The sequence below is a fragment of the Myxine glutinosa genome, chromosome 9, assembly GCF_964187855.1.
Source record: "Myxine glutinosa chromosome 9, kmMyxGlut1.1, whole genome shotgun sequence".
NCBI lineage: Eukaryota > Metazoa > Chordata > Myxini > Myxiniformes > Myxinidae > Myxine > Myxine glutinosa.
This window is the reverse complement of record NC_136269.1, coordinates 23,643,274-23,661,770: the sequence shown is the minus strand read 5'-3', so window position 1 is coordinate 23,661,770 and position 18,497 is coordinate 23,643,274. Positions and strand designations below refer to the sequence as shown.

Genomic DNA, 18,497 nt, shown 5'->3' with positions numbered 1-18,497 from the left:
CAATCCACCTGGATTAAGGTATTTTATTGCCTACCCCCATAAAATAACAGCATTTCTCTGCAGAAATGCATGTGGATTGCAGGGCTGGTTTGATTGAATTAACAGATTGAGAAATTAAACCAACAATGCAATTACAACCTGTTTATTTGTTCGTTTGTGCTGCGGGGTAGTATCATTGGCTGAAGATGCCGCTGTGACGCTGATGCAGTGCCCTCTGCTGGTTCGGGCAGGAATTCGTAATTTGGCCATGGTGCCGGTGATAACACGCCTTCTCATCGGGAAGGACATGTTTTTGTTGATCCGATATGAATGATTCACTTTCGAGATAAACCAGTTTTCATGTTTAAAATCGGGTCAATAATTATTCGCTCTGTTGTGTTTTTGTTGAACAGTTTGTGAATTCCTTGAGTTACAATGCTTTTCCTGTATCTGGTCTCGAGCTCCTGCAAATTCTGGAATCTTTGAAAATACTTTAATCAAGTATTATTTAGGGTTGGTTCAACTGCGACAAATGTCATATTCCATCTGCCACCATAATATCAACGACTTGTGAAGTTTAAAGAAAAGAACAGTTTTCAAACGACATCAAATGTGCATCCTGTGCATTTTGCAGCCATAAACGACAAAACAATATCAGTGTAAATGAAATGAACTTTTCAAAAGTCTATAAACACCACATCATTTGCTAATGTTATGATAGGTAAATTAATGTATCTTCTAAAACTAAAATATTATCCAAAAAAGGATGAATAGTCCTGCGTGTAGAGCACGGTGAAACCCCAAAAATATGTTTATACACTTTATGAGAGTCATGGCAGTGTAGTTAGTAGCAGTCATAGAAATTGTCAACAATTATATCTGTTCATAGTTTTGTGTATAAAGTGTAATAATGGCTTTATTTAGTACCAGTGTACAGTTTTCATAAATTATACAATCTCAAACTTATATTTAGTAAAAACAAAACCCCCCAAAAAGAAGGAAACTATTTTGTTTCTTTACTTATCGCGTTCACCCTGTGACTTGAATGTCGATCGCAGTGCAGTTAAAGGTGAGAGAAGGTAAATCGTTTTGAAAGGTGTGAGTGTAGTCGACGCAGGCACATTTTTTGGAAGGAATATAGAATTAGAAGAGCAGGAAGCTTGACTAAGGGAGGGACGTGGATCAATTCAGGTGTCGTGTTAAGAATGGGGGTAAAATGACCTGCTCGAGGTGTGACGAGTTGGTAAGAGACAGGTACCCGGAACACGGAGGTATTTCGTTGTCTTTGTTTTCTTCTTCTTGATTTTGCCGTTTGGTAAGTTTTGATCTCCTTTCCCGGCTTACAGAATGTGTCTGTGTGACGTATCGTACAAATTCCGGTTGTTAAAATCATCATGAAACTGTCAGTGTCACAGCTTTCGAATTTGGTGGTGGATTTGGGATTCGTGGTGGATTTGGGACGAAGCAGCATTATTCGTATAACAAATGAACATGTTGCCTCGATCTGCCTGTTTAACTCGGTGACGGAGTTAGTGTGTGTCTTTGTAACTCGGTGGATATCTGTGACGTACCCACACTCGGTGACGTCACGAGTCTGGGGGGTCGTCGGTTCGAACCCCGACTGAACCGTACTAAATACTTTAATTTAACAATGGTGAGTACACCATCCTGGATGTGGGGGATCTCTGGGTCATTCCTGCGAGATCGATCTGCTGTCTCCGTGCCATGGGCTTGTTCGAGAGAACTGTCTGGGGCCCAACAACAACAACAACAACAACAACAACCATTGGGAGATGGGGCCAAAACTATACATAGCAGGATATCTCAAAAAGTTATCGACGGATTTGGAAGAAACTTGGTGGACATGTGTGTGTGTGACGGGGACGATTCGATTCGATTTTGGTGAAGAACTGAGTATCTATTCGTATATGAGAATTATTTAATTTTTTAAAGTGAGTATTCACCATTGGGAGATGGGGCTAAAACCAACATATAGCAGGATTTCCCAAAAAGTTGTGGACCGATTTGGAAGAAACTTGGTGGACATGTTGTGTGTGTGTGACGGGGACGATTCGATTTTGGTGAAGATCTGAGTATGTATTCGTATATGAGAATTATTTAATTTTTTAAGTGAGTATTCACCATTGAGTGATGGGGCTAAAACCAACATATAGCAGGATATCCCAAAAAGTTGTGCACCGATTTGGATGAAACTTTGTGGCCCGGTTGGGTGTCTGACGAGGACGAATCGATTCAATTTTGGTGAAGATTTGAATATGGATTGTGATATGAGATTTATTTAATTTTTTAAGTTATTTAAGTTATTTATTTTCATCTTACCCTACTCCTCCCCTCCCCTGTCCTGTACCCGATGCTCCCCCTCTCTCTTCATTAACGGTATGGACCTCAAACATCCGGGGCCTTCGCTCAAACCTGACTGATCTCTCCATACAGGTTGCTTCTGACAATCCAGACTTGATCTGCTTAACAGAGACTTTCCTCCTTCAAGATGTCTCTGATTCCTTAATATCTCTTCCTGGTTACTCCCTCCTCCGGTATGATAGACCTGAGCCTCGGCCTGGTGGTGGGGTGGCTATCTTTATCAAAAACTCTCTTCCTCACTCTCCTTGCACTGCCCTCTCTCCTCCTCACCCCCAAGAGTACCTCTGGCTACGGCTTCCTCTCCGCTCCCACCTTTTGTTCATATGTGTTCTGTACCGTCCCCCAAACAGTGATGACTCCATCTACATTTCACTGTCTGACAACATGGACCAACTTCTATCCACTCATCCCAACTCTCTCTTCCTCATATGTGGTGACTTCAATTGTCATCATGCCACCTGGTTGGGTGTGGGTTCCTCTCTCACCAGTCATGGCACCTCAGCAAAGGACTTCTGTGACTCACTGGGATTGACACAATCTGTCAATTTCCCGACCCGGATCTCAGCCAATGGAGTATCTTCTCTTCTAGACTTGGTTATGACCAACTTCCCTGCTAATGTCTGCTGCTCTTCTTCTGCTCCAATCGGTTCTTCTGATCATGTGCTTGTCAAAGTGGACATCTCTCTGGCCATTCTCAGAGAGCCTCCTCAGCGTCGACGAGTCTGGCATTTCACTCAGGCCGACTGGGACGGTCTTCAAGCAGCCATCAATCGTCTGGATTGGTCTCCCATCTCCACTGCCTCTGACATCAATTCTTCCTGGGAATTCTTCCAAAGCAAACTGATCTCTCTCATGCACAGATTTATCCCATCTCGCCTTCAGTTGTCTTACCCTTCCTCCCGTCCATGGTACACTGAATCTTGTGGTGAGGCAGTTGCCCTGAAACAACTTGCCTTTGCCTCTTGGAAGGCTAATCCAACTGAAGGAAATCTCAGTTCCTTCCACCAAGCTCGGAACAAGTGTGTGTCTACCCTCAGGAGTGCCAGGAAGCACTATCTCTCCTCACTCAAGAATGAACTCTCAAACCTGTCTCCTTCCTCCAAATCCTGGTGGCGTCTGGTCAAATCCGTTTCTGGTGTTTGTTCCCCCTCCATCCCCTCCCTTACCTCAAATGGCCACACAGTTGACATCGCACATGACAAAGCCGAATGCCTCAACTCTGTGTTTGCCTCAAAATCCTTAGTCCCAAACCCATCTCTCTCTGTTCCCACCTTTCCCAGTCGAACCAAACTGCTCCTGGACTCTGTGACCTTCTCTCCTGACAAGGTGGAGGAGTTTTTGTCAAACCTCGACTCTGATTCTGCAACTGGACCAGATGGCATCAGCCCACGGGTCCTAAAATCCTGCTCTGCCGCTCTATCTCACCCTCTCTCTGTTCTTTTCACCCTATCTTTTGCTCAAGGTCATCTGCCAGCATCCTGGAAATCAGCAAACATTACCGCTTTACACAAAAAAGGTGCAAAAACAGATCCTTGCAACTACAGACCAATCAGCCTGCTCCCAATTATCAGCAAAGTCATGGAATCCATCATTGCTTCGGATATGAAATCTTTCCTCTTCTCCAATGGCTTGATCTCTGATCATCAATTTGGTTTCAGACCAGGTCACTCTACTCTGGACATGCTGCTTCTGCTGTCTCAACAATGGATGGAGGTCCTCAATGCCAAACAGGAAATCAGAGCTGTCTCCCTTGACATATCACGTGCCTTCGATACGGTCTGGCACCCAGCTCTGCTCACCAAACTCTCCTCCTATGGTATCCATGGAAATCTCCATGCATGGCTTGCGGACTTCCTCTCTGGTCGTAGTCAACGTGTGGCCCTGAATGGATTTCTCTCATCTCCCCTTCCCGTTCAGGCTGGAGTTCCCCAAGGCAGTGTGCTGGGCCCTGTGCTTTTTCTGGTCTTTATCAATGATCTCTCCGACTCTCTGGAAAATCCTCTGTATCTCTTTGCTGATGAGTCCACTCTCTGCCGCTCCATTCCTCTTCCCTCAGATCGGCAGTCTGCAGCCTCCTCACTCTCTGAAGACCTGGACAAAATCACAGACTGGTCAAACATGTGGAACATGTCTTTCAATCCTGACAAATCTCACACTCTTACTATGTCTCTCCGAAAAGATCGACTGGACAACCCTCCCATCTACTTTCTCAACAATCCTCTCCAAGAAGTTCTATCGCTCAAGCTTTTGGGTCTCACCATCTGCCATGATCTTTCTTGGGAAAACCACATTTCCAAGCTGGCCTCCAAAGCCAGTCGCCGACTGGGCATCCTCCGTCGTGCGAAGTCCTTCCTAGGCACACCTGAGCTCCTCACCACATACAAGGCTTTCATCCGCAGCTCAATGGAATACTGTTCTCCCCTATGGGCTGGTGCTCCTGCCTCACACCTGGCTCGGCTTCACGCTGTTGAATCCAAAGCTTTCAGAATCATTGGAATCTCCCGCGATGAAGCTATATCTGAGGTCCTTTCACTCACTCACCGCAGGCAGGTAGGTGGTCTTTCTGTCTTCTACCGACTCCTCTCCGGCCTTGCTCCCCCAGCTCTCTCTGTGCTCTGTCCCCCAAATATTCCTACAGGTCGCACAAGATCTGCCAGCCACCCTCTGATGGTTAAACTGCCGAAATCTCGGCTCTCTGCTCACCTTCACTCTTTCATTCCTCTTTTCTCCCGCCTCTGGAACAAACTCCCACACTCACTTCAATCACACTCCTCCCTCCAGGTCTTCAAAACAGCTGTTCACCACCATCTCTTATCTTCCCCCATCCAAAACCTTGATCTTTTCTACCCCCACTAATTCACCCCAGATCCACCTTGTTTGAAATTCCAACTTCTTTCCTGGAAGTCTTGGCAGTGTCCATATGTTTTATACCTCTCCCACCCCCCCCCCCTTCCCATGCCTTCCCCCCAAAGCCCTCTCCCTCCCACAGTTCTCTCGATGTCTCCATGTCTCTCGGTCCCTGCTCTCAAATGTTGTGTTTGTGTCCTTCCCCCTCTCTCCCCATCTTGTCTACCGCTCCCGATGTTATTTGTTTTGTGTGTCTGTTTGTCTTTTCTGTGTGATTAATGTTCGCTCTTTCACGAGCCTCGATCTTGTATACAAAAAAAAAAAAAAAAAAAAGAAGAAGTGATTCTTCACCATTGGGAGATGGGGCCAAAAACGATACATAGCAGGATATCTCAAAAAGTCGTAGATGGATTTGGACGAAACTTGTTGAACAGGTTGTGTGTGTGACCAGGATGATTCCATTCAGTTTTGGTGAAGATCTGGATCTGGATTCAGTTAGTATAACTTTTTAAGTGATTCTTCACCATTGAGTGGTATGACCAACCAGGTAGAGGTATGATCTATACTGAGTGCCGTTCTAGTTTGTTTACGTGTCTGTCAGTGAGCACGATATCTCGAAAAGTTACGGAATTGGATGGATTCGGATGAAACTAAGTGCAAAGATTGTGTGTGTGTGTGACAAGGGAGAATTGATTCGATTTGGGTGAAGATCCGGATCCGGATACTAGAATTTAAATGATTCTTCACCATTAAGAGATGCGGCCAAAAACGATATGTAGCACGTTATCTCAAAAAGTTGTGGACAAGTTGTGACAAAACTTGGTGGATGAGTTGGTTCGGACTCGGTTGTTCTTAACCTTTTTCTCAACAGATACCGGCAAAGGTCAGCGATAAATGACTGCGGACCGCCAATTGGGAACCACGTAATTAATGGTGTTTACTGTCTGTACTCCAGCACATCATAAATCTCTAATAGTAATAACTTTAGTTTTACATTCAAATTAATTTTTTTATAACTGCCTGGTTTAGCTGCTTCTGCCACTTGCCTGTGAGTACACATGGTGCCTGATGGAATAACTTGAAAACTCATCGTTGCACTCGGTAAAAACAAAAAAGATCCTGCCCTGCTGCTTGCACTACCACACAATGTGCCGTCATGGTGGCTAAGAACAGATCAAACCTTCGGCTTTGGTGGAGGCTCGGAGCGGGTTCTTTGGCTTGTGTGTGTGTGTGTGTGTGCGCGCGCACGCATACATATACATACATATATACATACATACATACATAAATACATGGAAATGTAGCTAGAACCGCTTGCCGTATATTCATGAGCATGGAGACTATGAATGGGAGACAGTATGAACTGATTGCTACATAAGTTATACTCCTCATGAATATTCATGAGCAATCCATCCTCAGAGTTCCTGAACAATTTCAGACACTACGATTTAATTACAACAATAAACATGTTTTTTTTTTCGGAGTAAATGGCAAAAGGATTGTTGAGTAAGTGGTGTCGCTTTAAGTTGGCAAAGCTACAGGTTCCATCTCAATCGCGTCAACAATAAAGAAAAGACAAAATATATTTTGTAATCGAAACAAAAGTTCCCCTGTTTGGTTTCCCTGAAAGCAGATCTGTTCTGCTTTCACGACTTTATTCTCTTGTCTTTAATGCAATGTCTAAACGTGTTGTTTGGTAATCCGGCAGGATGGTGCAGTCTGTGGACTGTTGAGGTAGCACACCTGCCTCCATTTGATTCCCGACCTGACTATAACCCATCGGATTGGCGCTTCACAGGCAAGGCATTGCATCACATCGTGCTCCGTACCCCTCCCTCCCCCCACACCTCAGTGCATGTTAAGCTGGGTATCCCATCTGCTCGCATTAGTTGATGGATGGTAATAATATTATGGGGTCTCATGTCAGGCATGGCCAGCAGCTTTGGCTTCTGCTGGTTTGATTTGTCGTCTTCAATTTTAATTTACATTAAGTTTATTTCTTTCTTTGAACTCTTCACACTTGCTCTTGTGCCATCGACCAGTTTTCTGCTACCATAAACATCCTCACACCCCGATGACCCCACTTCCCTAGCCCCAAGAAGTTTCCTTCCCCGTCATGTCCTGTTAATCCTGTCGCTTTCCATGTTCATCCCATCTGGCATTGTGTCTTCCCTTCTCCCCGTTCCCCTTAACTTCGTCAGCGTTTGCAGTTAACACTCTTGATTTTGAGGAAATGTCGATTAACTTGCAACCTTCACACCCTGTCAAAGTTTTTTTTTTTCTATTTTAAAATGCTTTCTAAAAATCAAAAGTTTGGGTCGGGGATCGTCTCATTTTTAATGGTGTTTACTAAAACAAAAACTGGGGTTGTTGGCTCTTCTTCTCACTTTCTTATCCAAGGCCATATCTTCTATCCCTCTACAGTTGTGTAAGGGAGCAACTGTTCGTACAGGCCAACTGGTAGGGATTGCAATCGGCTCTCTCAACGAGAGTTCATACAGTGCATTCAGAAAGTATTCAGACCCCTTCACTTTTTCACATTGTTATGTTGCAGCCTTATACTGAAATCGTTTAAATTCTTTTTTTCCCCCTCATCAATCCACACTCAATACCCCATAATGACAAAGAGAAAACAGGATTTTAGAAAGTTTTGCAAATTTATCAAAAAGAAAAAACTGAAATATCACATTGACATAAGTATTCAGACCCTTTGCTATGACACTTGAAATTTAGCTCAGGTGCCTCCCATTTCTCTTGATCATCTTTGAGATGTTTCTACACCTTGATTGGAGTCCACCTGTGGTAGATTCAATTGATTGGACATGATTTGGAAAGGCACACACCTGTCTATATAAGGTCTCACAGCTGACAATGCATATCAGAGCAAAAACCAAGGTCGAAGGAACTGCCTGCAGAGCTCAGAGACAGGATTTTGTCGAGGCACAGATTTGGGGAAGCCTACAAAAACATTTCTGCTGCATTGAAGGTTCCCAAGAGCACTGTGGCCTCCATAATTCTTAAATGGAAGAAGTTTGGAACAACCAGGACTCTTCCTAGAGCTGGCCGCCCGGCCAAACTGAGCTATCGGGGGAGAAGGGCCTTGTTAAGAGAGGTGACAAATAACCCGATGGTTACTTTGGATGAGCTCCAGAGATACTGTGTGCAGATGGGAGAAACTTCCAGAAGGACAACCATCACTGCAACACTCCACCGATCTGGGCTTTATAGCAGAGTGGGCGCAATGGGCGCAATACGCCCACTCTAGGCAGGACACAACTAGATCATGATATCAACCTCCCACCCAAGTTTCATCAAGATCGGATGATATCATTGGGTAGTTATGCTGCGGACAGACAGACGCACAGACACACAGACACACACACGCAGACACATGAGGAATATAGTGGTCACTTAATTCCTTGTGAACCAATAACATTTCAAAACCATAATTGTGTACAATAATGGTATTTTTACAAATGTGCAAACCTTAAAACACTATATACGTATATATATACAGTCACGTGAAAAAGTAAGTACACCCCATGTAAAGTTTTGACTTTTTCAACATATTTCAACATACAGCTATTTGATCTTTATTTCAACAATATTGATAGATAAATGTGATATAATATAACAAATATCATGGAACATTTATGTCGTGAAAATCAAGTGCAGACACGACTTTACCTCTGGGTAGGCTTTAATATCATTTAGATCGGTGATACATCCTGTAACAATACATGCAGCAATAGGCATTAAATCAGAGCATTTCATATAACATTAAACATCCATATAACAATGGTTAGCGCAGCGCATCGTCAGCGCAGCATTTGGGGGCGTACATACCGTTCAACTACTGGATAATGTCACAGTGAGTCCCGCCGAAGTGTCCGCACGCCCCGGTTGTCCCCGGGTCTTATAGACGGCCCCTTCCGTGGCGAGCTCCCCTGGGTTCACCTTGGTATAATTTCACTACATTCTCCCCGTCGTTAAAACTATACTACCGCTCGGCAGTTTGCAAGCAAGCATCAGCAATAAACCAAAGGGTTACGTCAATCCACGTCAGTCGGTCCACCCGTAGCGGTCGGGGCGGCGAACCTCCCGGCCTGTTCGTGTTCGGAAACTACCGGGCACGGCGTCCCCTAGCCCGGAGTCCCCCGCGTCGGAATAGCCGCCGGAGGTCGGAGTCGGAGGGGGCGCCCCCGCGCCTTCGGGCACGGGGGCGGGGGACGACGGGAGTGACAGCGGTAGTTCCATAGGGGAAGCTTCGATAGAGTCCATAGACTCGTAGACGGGTTCGTCGATATCCCTGTCGTCGTCCCCACAAGGGGCGAGATGGCGTACGGAGACAGTAGACTCGCGGCCATCCGCCGTTAACACGCGGGCATGCTCGGGATTAGCCTGGAGGACCTGCACCTTGTCAACAAGGGGGTCGTACTTGCTAGTGCGAACCGCTCGTTTGAGATAGGCGGGCCCCGGTTCAGCGAGCCAGCTGGGTAAAGACTGGATACTGCCGGAGCTTCTAGGATGGTGGAACAGTCGTTCGTGAGGAGTCTGGTTGGTGGCAGTACATAGGAGAGCCCGGATCGAGTTCAGTGCGGCAGGCAGCGACCACGCCCATTTATCGAGGCCTCGGCCGAGGGTCCGAAGGCTTAGCATGACGGCCCGCCATATAATCCCATTAAAGCGTTCGATCTGTCCATTAGCTTGGGGCCGGTACGGGGTGGTGTAGCTCGAAGCGACATTGTGTTGGAGCAAGTAGCCCCTCACTTCCTGGGACAGGAACACCGCACCCCGATCGGTATGCACGTAGGCCGGACACCCGAACATAGAAAACAAATTCCGCAGGCACCGAATTACCGTGGTAGCCGACATATCCCCGCACGTGTAAGCAAAGGGGAATCGGGAATACTCGTCGACGATAGTGAGCAGATAGCGAGAGTTGCTCGACAATGGCAGCGGCCCTTTGAAGTCCATCGCCAAGCGCTCCCACGGTCTAGTAGCCCTAACGAGAGTCCCCAGAGGGGGGCTATAAAAACGCGGTTTGAGTTCCGCACAGATCGCGCAATCACGGCAGATGCGGCGGATGTCCTCCATTGAGTACGGCAGATTGCCCGCGCGCACGAAATGCGCGAAGCGCGTTACCCCGGGATGACACATAGTGCAGTGCAAAGTGCGCAGCCCCTCCAAAGATACGACCCCCGCGCAAGTGGCCGGCCTCGATAAGGCGTCAGCGACCAGGTTATCCTTCCCCGGGCGGTATTTGATGGTGCAGCAGAAGACGGCGAGTTCGATACGCCAACGGGTGATTTTCTCATTCTTAATGCGCTGGGCATGTAAGGTGTCGTACATAAACGCAACACTCTGTTGGTCCGTGATGATTTGGAAACTCCGCCCAAGCAGATACGAACGCCATCGCCGAATTGATTCGACGATCGCGTACGCTTCCTTTTCGACAGACGAATGCCTCCGCTCGGCGGAGGTGAGAGTCCGCGAGAAGAAAGCCACAGGGCGGCCTCCTTGGGAGAGAGTCGCCGCTATCGCATGATCCGAGGCATCACTCTCCAAAACGAAAGAGGCACTCTCGTCAATCGTTGCGACAGCGGCGCCAGCAATGTCGACTTTAAGGCCCTCGAAGGCCGCCAGGGCGGCCGGGCCCATGGGGAAAGTGTCGCAGGCCACGAGGGGGCGGAGCTTAGCGGAGAACTTTGCACCCACTTTGAGTAGTGGGCGAACAGCCCTTGAGCGCGTTTCAGCGAAGCCCGATCGCTAGGCGGAGCCATCTCGAGCAAAGGGCGCAGACGCTCCTTATCCGGAGAGACGGAGCCATGGGTCACGGTGTACCCCAAAAGGTCTACCGTGCGTAGAGAGTATTGACACTTCGCCTCATTCATGGTTAAGCGATATTTCCGCGCGACCTCGAGGAAGCGTTTTAGATTAGCGTCGTGATGCGCCTGGTCATACCCACAAACCGTAAGATTGTCCAGATAGACAAAGACATCCGTCAAATGCTCCTTCGCAACGAGGTCATCCATAGCTCTCTGAAAACAAGCGACGCCATTCGTTACCCCAAAGGGAAGTCTCGTGAACTGGTACAACCGCTGACCCGATTCAAAGGCTGTAAAGACGCGATCAGCCCTAGAGATGGGGACTTGATGATACGCACTACGTAGATCGAGAGTGCTATAAACGGAATACAGGGCCACCTGGCGTACCAGGGCGTCCATCCCCGGTAATGGGTAGGCATCCAGCTGTGTAAAACGATTAATCGTTTGCGAATAGTCGATTACCATTCGCGGGCGGTGGGCCTCACTCCGCACCACTAAGACTTGGGCCCTCCACGGTGACCTACTGTGTTCTATGATACCGTCCTTCAAGAGAAGGGCCGTTTCATCCGCAATGAATTGCGCGTCCGCGCGAGAGTAGCGCCGCGATTTGATGGCTACAGGGGTACAATCAGTGGTCAGGTTGGGGAACAGTGAGAGTGGCTCCATGTCCATTTGAGCGAGGGCACACACAGCGAGCGTGTCCGGCCCTCCGAAGTCTTTTTCCAAACGACCATGCCGCTTAAGGAAATCAAGTCCTAACAGAACGTCAGCGCATAAGGCCGGTAATACCATGAGATACACGTCCGGGAACGTGCGTCCATTTATCACAAGTTTCAATCGACACGCCCCTTTTGTGCTCAACCGAAGTCCCTGAGACGCCATGAAGATCCGGCGGGTTGTCCCGAGAACCGGCCACCCATGTTGATGCACGAGTCGCTGATCAATAAAACTATCCGTGGATCCCGTATCAATCAAAGCTTGCGCAAAAACGCCCGCGACTGTGAGCGGAATGAAGGCCTGCGCTAGGCCGGCAGACCCGGCAGGATCCCACGCCGGCTGCAATCCTTCGGGCCTCAGCAGGAGCATTGAAGTCAGTTGGCTCTTCGGTAGTTTCATTTGCCAGAGTGGGTGTGGGGTGGTCGTGAGAGCAGCCGCCAGATGGCGCTCGAGCCACGGGAGAAAGATCTCGGCCATCGGCAGAGTCATATGCCAAAGCATGTAATTCGCAAAAGCTACCGTCAGATGGCGCTCGAGCCACGTGAGAAAGATTTCTGCCATCTGCAGATTGACATGCCAGAGGGGGAGCATGTAATTCGCAAAAGCCGTCATCAGATGGCGCTCGAGTCACGTGCTGCGTTTGCCGCACTTCGAGAGGCATTTCCAAAGTAGGTGCATGTCGCTTGTTTGAAGTAGGCGTTTGAAAGCCAGTCAAGGTTGGATGCTCTGTGACCGGTCGCGTTCGCGCCATTTGTTTCGGCGGCCCGACGTATCTCACCAAGGTCGGGCAAGAAGCCAGAGGCCCGCGAGGAGGAGAGCGGCTCATCAAAGCTGTGCAAGGCGCCCCGTCCGGTGCTCGATCCGTTGGCTCAGCGATGAGCCCATTCAAGGTCGCTCGGGAATGCGTGCCCCGAGCGGCCTTTCTGCAGACTTTTGCAAAATGGCCTTTAGTGGAGCAGAGGTGACATGTCGCCTCTCGGGCCGGGCATTCAGAGCGGAGATGCTGCCGATTGCCACAAAAATAACATTTTGCATACCGGGCAGTCCGTGGCCTGGCAGCGGCGGCCGCAGTGAGGCAGGATGCGGAGTCCGCTTCCGGAGCACCCAGGGACTCGGCCGTCGTGGGGGTCTGGTCCTCCTCCGTATCCTCGGCGGTGGCCCTCTCGGGTCGCGCGAGTTGCGAGGTCCCCGCCACAACTCGTGGGTGATCATATGCGGTCAATTGTTCTCGAGCATCTGTGTATACGCGTGCCAGCCGTAGTGCTTCTGTAAATGTCAGCTCCGCGACCTCCAGGAGACGGAGCCGCAGGACTCCAGAACTAATTCCGGATATGAATGCATCTCGGAGCAAATCGTCCTGCACTTGCTCGTGAGTCCGGACGTCCTGCACGCAATCTGCCAATAAGTAGCGCAGCTCCTGCGCGAAGCGATCGATCGATTCAGACGGTTGTTGCCGTCGCTGAGAGAGTTGATGCCGGCCGTGCACAGCGCTCCGTTTCTTTACGTAGAGGTGCGTCAGCTCGGCTAGGGCCGTATCATACGTCTCAAATCGAGAAATGGTCTTATAAACAGTGTGATGGACCTTAGACTGTAACACGGACAGCTGCATCGCAGCGGTTGGCTCTGTCTCGTGAGCAGCGAAGTAATTCTGCAGCGTGTTGAGCCAGTGAGCAAACTCCGATGCAGATCCTTCAGCTTGAGGGTCGGCTCCGAGAATCGGAACCACGATCATCTTGTGGTCAGCCATTCGGCGAACTAAATGATATTAAATGTCGTGAAAATCAAGTGCAGACACGACTTTACCTCTGGGTAGGCTTTAATATCATTTAGATCGGTGATACATCCTGTAACAATACATGCAGCAATAGGCATTAAATCAGAGCATTTCATATAACATTAAACATCCATATAACAATGGTTAGCGCAGCGCATCGTCAGCGCAGCATTTGGGGGCGTACATACCGTTCAACTACTGGATAATGTCACAGTGAGTCCCGCCGAAGTGTCCGCACGCCCCGGTTGTCCCCGGGTCTTATAGACGGCCCCTTCCGTGGCGAGCTCCCCTGGGTTCACCTTGGTATAATTTCACTACAATTTACATTTTGTAGTCCATTGTATCTATCTATAATTCCAGTAATCTCTGTGTGTATGTTTGTTTGTTTGTTTGTTTGTTTGTTTGTCTGTGACCGCTGTTTCTCGACAACTACCGGTCCGATATACTTGAAACTTGCCAGGTATATTGCTGGGGACCCGAGGATGTGCCTTTTCAAGGTTTCATATTAATCGGACAATTACTTACCGAGCTATGTCCAAAAAACGATTCGACCAATCAGAGAGCAGCGAGCTATCGCGTGTGCCGAACGTGGCGAACACACTCTGCCTCGGATGGCACATTTGAGAGCGTATTCATTTATTTCACGTTGGCAAACTATGTTGCCGTTAAACTATGTTTTAAAACTAATTAAAACTACTTTGCGATTCATCGTAACTGCGATTCGTAACTGCCGTTCGCTTTGGCTTTGCGAATGGACCAAACCATTTCATGTAAATAGAGGGGGGGGATTGTCACCGTACTCGCAAGCCGTTCGCTTTGGACCAAACCATTTCATGTAAATAGAGGGGGGGGATATAATTTTAGATATAGATATAGTACGGGCATGCCCTAGTATGTATAATTTAAATAAACATCAATGCAAATTTCACATGTGGAAAAAGTAAGTACACCCTTGGCTCTAATAGGTGGTCCTAAAATCCTGTTCTTCTGCCCTTTCACTCCCTCTCTCTGTTCTCTTCACCCTCTCTTTTGCTCAAGGTCATCTGCCATGTGCTTGGAAATCAGCCAACATCACCACTTTGCACACAAAAAAGGTGCAAAAACAGATCCTAGCAACTACAGACCAATCAGCCTTCTCCCAATTATCAGCAAAGTCATGGAATCCATCATTGCTTCGGATATTAAATCTTTCCTCTTCTCGAATGGCTTGATCTCTGATCATCAATTTGGTTTCAGACCTGGTCACTCTACTCTGGACATGCTGCTTCTGCTTTCTCAACAATGGATGGAGGTCCTCAATGCCAAACAGGAAATTAGAGCTGTCTCCCTTGGCATATCACGTGCCTTCGATACGGTCTGGCATCCCGCTCTGCTCACCAAACTCTCCTCCTTTGGCATCCATGGAAATCTCCACGCATGGCTGGCGGACTTCCTCTCTAGTCGTAGTCAACGTGTGGCCCTGAATGGGTTTCTCTCATCTCATCTTCCTGTTCAGGCTGGAGTTCCCCAAGGCAGTGTTCTGGGCCCTGTGCTTTTTCTGGTCTTCATCAATGATCTCTCTGACTCTCTTGAAAATCCTCTCTATCTCTTTGCTGACGACTCTACTCTCTGTCGCTCCATTCCTCATCCCTCAGATCGGCAGTCTGCAGCCTCCTCACTCTCTGCAGACCTGGACAAAATCACAGACTGGGCAAACAAGTGGAACATGTCTTTCAATCCTGACAAATCTCACACTCTTACGATGTCTCTCCGAAAAGACCAACTGGACAACCCTCCCATCCACTTTCTGAATAGTCCTCTCCAAGAAGTTCTGTCACTCAAGCTTTTGGGTCTCACTATACAAACAGACAGACTTTTGGGACAATACAAACAGACTCACACGGAATGGTAGCTGGTAGGGGAGGAAGGTCCAGGTAGATGGTTCCAGGCGAGGGGATGGTCCAGGCTCCGTGTCCGCGGGTGAAGGACGGCTGGCAGCTTGACGTCGTTGGCGCGCGACCGGACCTTACAAACGCGAGGGGCTGGAATGCGCGTACGTGTAACGTGCCGAACGCTCTCAAAACCACGGCAGTTTGTATTGACAACGATCGTCCCAAACGATCCTCTGCGCAATGTTCTTATGTTCGCCGCCTCTGCGCTGTTCTCTCGCATCTGCCAATCTCCCCCGCATCTGCTCTCTGCTTCATCTCCCGAATCCTCTCCGTAAAAAGGCTTTGCGCTCACGCTTTTATTAGAAGCCTCGCGTATCAAGCCGCGTCCGCTTTTCTCCGCCTACCGGTGAACACGCCTCGGCCCGGATTGGCCGCGAGGGTTCATCAGTACCTCCCCTCGTGACGCGTTGATGGGGCCACGCCTGTGTTCCTGGCCGCTCCTCCCTTCTTCTCCAACTTGACCGCGTGCGTAATGGCGTCTTGAGAAGGGCGCTGCAGCTGGCAGAGAAGCCATATAATTTGGAGGGCGGCTACGCCGCAATATGGATGCGATGAGAATTTGAGAAGGGGCCTAGGTTACTTGATTAATACAACGCAGAGTCAAACTATTGTAAACAGATCCTTAACTGAAACATAGACTAATGAAATAACTAAAGAAGAAGCCTATGGTTTGCTACGTGTTGTACATGGCCTAACTAGGGTGCAACCTTTACAAAGGGGGATATTTACAAGAATTATTATTTTACAAAGTGAAGATTCTAAAAACCGTAACTATATATATATATATATATATATATATATATATATATATATATATATATATATATATATATATATATATATATATATATATATATATATATATGTATACGTAGTGTGTTCAAAAAGTATCCGACCTTTATTTTTCGTGCGTAAAAAAAAAAAAAGCTAGGGAGGCGTTGATTGGTGCACGTATGTGGGCGATCCTAATGCATACGCATGAATTTTTTCCCACCTGCAGAAGCTGTCATTCGACGGCAGACCGCCGATGAGTGAGGACATGTAAGTGAGCGCCGTCGGATTTTCGTTTTTGACAAAATGACGGAAAAACTTGAACAACGCTACTGCATCAAATTTTGTGTTTTTTGGCCTCGGGGATGTTGGATGCTTCCATTGTGATGACTGCAACTTGGTTTCTGGGTCGTACCCATAAACCCAGGACTCATCGCCAGTGATCACTGTGTTGAGGAAGCTGGGATCGCTGTTCACAGTCTCCAGTATGTCCTGTGCGATCTCCAAACGGAGTTGCTTCTGCTCAATCGTTACCAGCTTTGGTACGAACTTCGCTGAGATTCTCCTGAAGCCCAAATCCTCCTTCATAATGGAATGAATGGTGTTGAATCTTGCGGATCGTTTCCACTTGGGAATCGCCAAGCTTTACACAAAATTTGATGCAGTAGCGTTGTTCAAGTTTTTCCATCATTTTGTCAAAAACGAAAATCCGACGGCGCTCACTTACATGTCCTCACTCATCGGCGGTCTGCCATCGAATGACAGCTTCTGCAGGTGGGAAAAAATTCACGCGTGTGCATTAGGATCGCCTACATACGTGCACCAATCAACGCCTCCCTAGCTTCTTTTTTTTTACGCACAAAAAATAAAGGTCGGATACTTTTTGAACACTAGTATATACATATATATATATATATATATATATATATATATATATATATATATATATATATTCTGTTACGTGGTCCCCTCGGTGAATACCTGGTCTCGGTGACCCCCGGACCGTGAGAGGAACTCCGCCAGCAAGCTGTACTATATATGCGCTTTCGCCACGCAATCCATATGAATTTCACCCAGGAGACAACTGATGTTCAAGGATATATTTCCAATGGTAATGATACCATACAATTTCAATGACACAACCACGGAGATTTTCCCCGAGCAATCAACAATACACAATCATCACCAATTCCCAATTCACAATCAATTCCCTAGGATTAAGATGGCCATCTTATACATGTGTGTCCCGGTGAGTACTCACGACACCCTTTTGGTCTCGGTCCCGCACAATGTCTCTGGGCCCCTCCTGACCAAGATGATGGTCGCCGTCGCCGCACTCGGGCGGTTGAACGAACCCCGGGTGGACGTGTTTCCACCGGGCAGGTATCGTACCAGGCACCGTGGCTGCAGCCCCTCGTGGCCACGCGAAGCGGATACGGTAGAGCAAGCCAAACCCCACGCCGCTTGCAAGGCGCGTTAGGCCCCAACGTGCGACCCGCACGCGTCTGTTTAGACGGTGCCGCGAACGATACCAGACGCGGGGTCGATGCACGGCCCCACGTCAACTTGACGTCTCCACCGGGCCGGTACACGTCCCGGTGATTCCTCTCGCCAGACAGGCTTCGGAACGCCGCTTTTCCACGCAGCGCAAGGTCGATCCCACCTTTTGGTCGGAGCGGGGCGAGGAAGAATAATACTCGTCCTTTTTTCCTCGTGTCTTTTCCTCTTCCGTTTCCGGTCACTTCCGTTTCCGGCCACTCCCTCAGAAGGGCTCCTGACCCTCCAACCACAACAACTACACAACAACTTAATATACTACACACGGATAAGCAAAGACCTGAATGGTAATTCACATACATTCACATAAATATATAACACTCCCCCCCCCTTCAAGAAAGAAAGTTTGAACCCAGCGAAAACTTTCTTTGCCGGCCAATTTGGAGAAACAAACCAGATAACTCAACCCCCCCCACATTATCCGTTCCCCCCGGGCACAGTTATCACTTAAAAATAAAGCAACCAAAATTTCACCACAACCCCTCCAGATTACTCCCTCTGGACTAAGTACCAACAACGACATTGTCCCTGCCAAATCAAACTCCATCTCATGACCCTCTGACTTTGACCGTCAGTTTCTTGGGAATGAAGGTTAAGGGGTTGATCAAAGATCCAAAGTTAAGCAACTCGATAGCACTTTTTCCGGGAGGCCAAGCCGAGTATTCACTACATGGATGCCTTTAGGAACGCGGAGTTCACGGTTAGTCCATG

General features: G+C 48.0%; 1 protein-coding gene across 10 annotated transcripts in view; it reads left to right on the top strand.

The window, feature by feature from the left end:
- The first annotated feature begins 969 nt into the window (after positions 1 to 969).
- The window catches only part of TMEM63B (transmembrane protein 63B), a 113,151-nt gene continuing 95,623 nt past the window's right edge, over positions 970 to 18,497 (top strand). Inside the window, exons 1-2 of one of the 10 annotated variants that reach the window (XM_068129457.2) lie at positions 970 to 1,048; positions 6,917 to 7,006. The gene's annotated coding sequence lies outside the window, so the exon portion shown is untranslated. Of the gene's footprint in view, positions 1,295 to 1,813; positions 1,932 to 6,916; positions 7,007 to 18,497 lie in introns of those variants that run through there. The other 9 variants (XM_078784192.1, XM_078784191.1, XM_068129456.2 and 6 more) reach the window with 9 other exon arrangements.